At 36.2% G+C, this 4,652-nt stretch overlaps 1 non-coding gene across 1 annotated transcript; it reads left to right on the top strand.

The window, feature by feature from the left end:
* Positions 1 to 643: 643 nt before the first annotated feature.
* Positions 644 to 750, top strand: LOC112504787. Its single transcript, XR_003068264.1, has one exon. It is a non-coding gene; the product is annotated as a small nucleolar RNA R71 (small nucleolar RNA).
* The last annotated feature ends 3,902 nt before the right edge of the window (positions 751 to 4,652 follow it).

Below are 4,652 nucleotides of genomic sequence, written 5' to 3' on the forward strand. Positions count from 1 at the left end.
TATCATTGCTTCCAAAGAAAATGATATATCAGCCTGTGGAGGTGCCTTGTTTTAAAAAGGTGGTTGGGAATTCTTAAAACTTTGTTGGTGAGAGTTAGAACAGTTTCCATTATGCTGTGGTTGGAAATTAGAAGTTCCTTGCTATTTAGGTGCGGGTGGATTTAAACATGGACTGGTTCAAGAAAAAGTCGGGTATTGTTTCCAACTTGCATTGTAATTGTTGGTATAGGGACCAGATCCATTATGAACAAAGTTTATGGATTCACAATTATAAGGAAAATGTTCATACGAGTGTTCCCCACCACAGCACACACATTGCACAGAAAGAACTGTTGGAACAGGTGTATTAGCAGCTTGCTTCCCTGCTTGACCAGAAGTTAAATTTTTTAGCAGGTTGGTCATGGAGGTAAGCTGAGTTGTTAATGCAGTATATGCATCTACATCATGTATCCCAGCAGTCTTTTTCTGTGATTGAGTACGTGGGTCAGCCCAATGCCCATTGTTTGCTGATATCTTTTCCATGATTTCATATCCTTCATTATAGGTCATAGCTGTGAAGGCTCTGCCCGCAGTCGCATCGAGCATTTGTTTTGCCATGGGATTTAACCCATTGTAAAACGTCTCGAGTTGAATACAGTACGAAATGCCATGGTGTGGGCATTTCCTCAACAGCTCTTTAAACCTTTCTCACGCGTCAGGAACAGCCTCATCGTCCATTTGTTTGGAAAGACAAATCTCATTTCTGGACTTAGCGTTCCTTGTTGGTGGGAAATATTTTCGCAAAAAAATTTCCTCCATGTTACTATATGACGGCACAGAACCTGGAGTCAACGAGTTAAACCACGCTTTTACCCGATCCCTTAATGAAAATGGAAATAAAGTGAGTCTGAGAGTGTCATTTGACACTCCCCGGATCAGGAAGGCATCAGTGATTTCCATAAAAGATTTTAAGTGCGAATGTGGGTCCTCCGAAGGTAATCCGGCAAATTGGCCATTTGTTTGCAACATGTGAAACATTATCGGTTTTAGTTCGAAATGGAGAGCGGTCATATATGATCTAACTATCCCCGAATTTAATTGCTCAAAATCCGGAATAACATAATCCATGATCCTCCCATTTTTTGAATTTGCCAAATTAATAATGTTCGGAGTTTGTGCTCTTTGGTGCTCATTAGGTTCCGATTCTGTGTCCAAATTATTATCATTACCATTATGTGGATATCTTTGTTGAAAGTTTGGGAATGGTGGAATTGGTTCAAAATCCGGCGGTTGGTTTTCCAAATGCGGTATTTCCGGAATAATTGGAGGATGTAACGCCATATTTGGAGGGAGTAGAGCAAAAAATGCTCTTTGAGCCCTCCTCCGATGGTGAAACGTTCTCTCAATATCGGGATCAAATTCGAAAAATTCCCCGCGATGTGACCGTGGCATACACCACTTTTAAAATGATTCCGATGGTACTAGAAAAATCAAATCTTTTAATTTACTCAAAATAAAACTTTTAGCGAATCAATCCCCGGCAGAGGCGCAAAAAACTTGGTCGGTTGGTTTTCCAAAACTTGGTCGGTTATATCTCACACCTTTAGACTTAATGAAATTGGGCCACAAAGCAAGTATACAATACGGCTCAACGTCGTCTTTCCAAGTAATAAAGTGGTACAGGTACCGGATTATCGTCCATAGAAATTGTAGCCAAAGTTAGATTAGAGTCCAATGAAAGAGATGATTTCAGATGATGATTTTGAAGACTTTTGTTTGATTTTAAGGTGATCCAAAACAGAATACAGAATATATAAAAGAAGCAAGGGTGTAAGACTTAAGGTGAGACCCAAACACAAATTCCAGCAGCCAATGCTATAGAAATGCTACAACAAGAAGTGTTTCGAAACTAAGATCCACCATCTATTTTGAAGGCATTCCTCTCGGACTTCACCATTGCACTATCTTATAGCTTTCCACCCATATCTCTATGTGGTGTCCGGACCGGGGATAGTGACACGATGGTGTTTTCAAAATATATGGATAAACAAATCTCTTTGTTAAAAATCACTCTCTCGAGTCGATTCCCATATCATTCGAGTTGGCGTCTTCTTGATAGTTCATCTCTAAATCTATCACACTTTGACACTTTTTGTTAGGACTGAAAGTCAGTATTAATTGTATTCGTCTTGAAAGTTAGATATAGTCTATAATTGTAAAAGTCAGCGTGTTTGACTTTTCTTATAGAAGTTTGATTTTGACTTGTCTTTAGATGTTTGACCATATAAATATGGTTAGTCTTTGTAATTGTAAGTAAGAGAGCTTATTTGTAAATACAATACGTAAAGAGAGGTTTGACTAGAATTGTAAAGATTGACTTTCTCTCTCAATGTTCTTGATGTTCTTGAATGCAATATCTTAATCTGCCATGTTTGTGAAGCATAATGAAGATTGATCAGTGAATTTAGGGACAAACAATTGGTATCAGAGCAGTTTGCAAGAAATCATATGAAGAAATAAGAGATAAGTAAAGAATTTTTTTATGAATTTTTTTTGTTCTTAGTGTTCTTTATTTTTTTCTTTCTGTTTGATCCGATTTTTTTTAAAATCTTGTGTTTTTGTATTAACAACAGGATCAAAATGCTCGAAATTGAATTGTGAATCTTTGTTATTCACAAACTTTTGTGATTTGATCATTTTTAATCAAGATTTAATTAGATTTTGTGTTTTTAGATTTTTTTTGTGTTCTTGATTTTTTTTTCTTTAAACCAGTGTTTTTGATCCATTTTTTTAAAAGATTTTCTGTTTTTGATAAGTTTTAATCTACTTTTGATTTTTAGTTTGGTTGAATTTTTTGTTAAATCGTCCATTGTCCAACCGGTTTAGAGACTTAGTTTTTTCTTTGGGCTTAAAATCAATCAGGTCCGTTATATTTTGACCGGATAAGTCTTGGGCCATATTGTTTGATACAACTTGACCGGATAAGAGTTCGGGTACCTGTTTCAAGTCGCACCCCTTTCCCGCACACTTCTTGATTGGAATGAGATTCAAGTTGCAGGTTAAACCATAGAAATCTTGAGCGGATAAGAGGTAAACCGCACACAGTTTGATCGGATTATTGAGCGGTTTAAGCTAAACCGCACACCTCTTCAGCGGATTAAGGAACTAAATCGCATAAGTCTTGATCGGATTCTAAATCGCACAAATCAATAGATTTGCTTTTTCGATTTCATCAGGTTTAAGTTTTTCAATTTGAGCGGTTTATTCATAAACCGATCAACTCTTGACCGGAGAGTTGAGCGGATAAGTGTCCGGTTAAGAGATCGATTGATTGTGATGTTGCAGTAAGCGATTTAATTTTAGGGTTGAGCGGATACTTGAGCGGACAAGCTGTATAGTGAGCAGATTTCAGACTATTTATCGCTCATCTCTGTTCTAAATAGCTCACGGTTTCATCCAGCTCTCCTCGATCTAAGACTTAATCTTCGTTCAATTGAACTTGCCTCAACAGATTTCCCATCCTTATTGTTTTTCCTTCTGCCAGTTGCTGTTAATCATTTTTGTGTTGAGACTCTAGAATAGTGTCCTGGTGTGATAAAGTTTTTTTTAAGAAAGAAGAACCAGATCCAATTTTTTTTTTTTTATAGCAGATGACAGATGCAAAGAAAATGTCATTTGTATTCTGTTTTTGATTTCATATGTTGCTGTAGTAGAAGATTGACCGTTTACAAAGTGGAAAGCAGAGAAATTTTGACAGCATTTATTAAGGATAAAGAGTCATGGATATGAACATCCAGGAGAACATTTCAAAGGGAATGTGTTTTTGACTTTGCTGCTATCTTAATCAACAGGTTATTTTTGTTGCGAGTTTTTAAAAGAAGATGTTGATTGAAGGGTGAAAGACATTGTTTATCAGCTTGATTTGAAGCAGAAAGTCTGGTGAAAACTGGATCTTGTTTAATCAAGTTCAGAATGTTGATCATCTAGAGAAGACAGATTCAACAGATTTATTTTGATGCATGTTGAAAACAGCAACAAAAAGACACAACAGCAGGTTTATTATACTATTGTTAAACAGATTTGAATCATTTTGAGAGCTTCTATTAGCTACACAGTGAATTGTTTTGAAGCAGATTTGAAACTGAAAGTTTTTGTTTTGTTTCATCTTGACAAACTCTACACAGATTTGGTTGATTGTTCTTGCTGTTTTAAGGTCTGAAACAGCAGCAGGTTTGATTTTGAGCAGATTTGATTCTTAAACTGTTTGGTTCTTATTGCTTAAAATATGTTTGTTGAGTTGTTTGGTGACAGGTTCTTTTTGCTGTTTTACATAAAAGTTGTGAATTATTTGCTGTGTATTTGTGTAATTGAGGACTGGAACATAAGCAAAACTTGACTTGGCTGTTTAAGCAATACACAGCAGATTTAACTGGTGCAGGGCTTTAGATCTGTTTGGTTGATCAAAAACACAGGCTGTTTAAAACTTAGATATATTCATCGTATGGACAGCCTGTTTGAATAAAATATGTCCAACAGCTTCTCAGAGCAGTTCGTGGTTTCTGTTTTGAGATTTATAATTGTTTTAAGAGTGTATTAAGACTTGATCAGTTGCTGTTTGGTAATTGCGCAGGTTTAAGCATACAGAGTGGAAAGCAGTTTCATTTTGATTGTAA

This window comes from Cynara cardunculus, unplaced genomic scaffold (assembly GCF_001531365.2).
Source record: "Cynara cardunculus var. scolymus isolate 2C unplaced genomic scaffold, CcrdV1 Un_Scaffold_6893, whole genome shotgun sequence".
Taxonomy (NCBI): domain Eukaryota; kingdom Viridiplantae; phylum Streptophyta; class Magnoliopsida; order Asterales; family Asteraceae; genus Cynara; species Cynara cardunculus.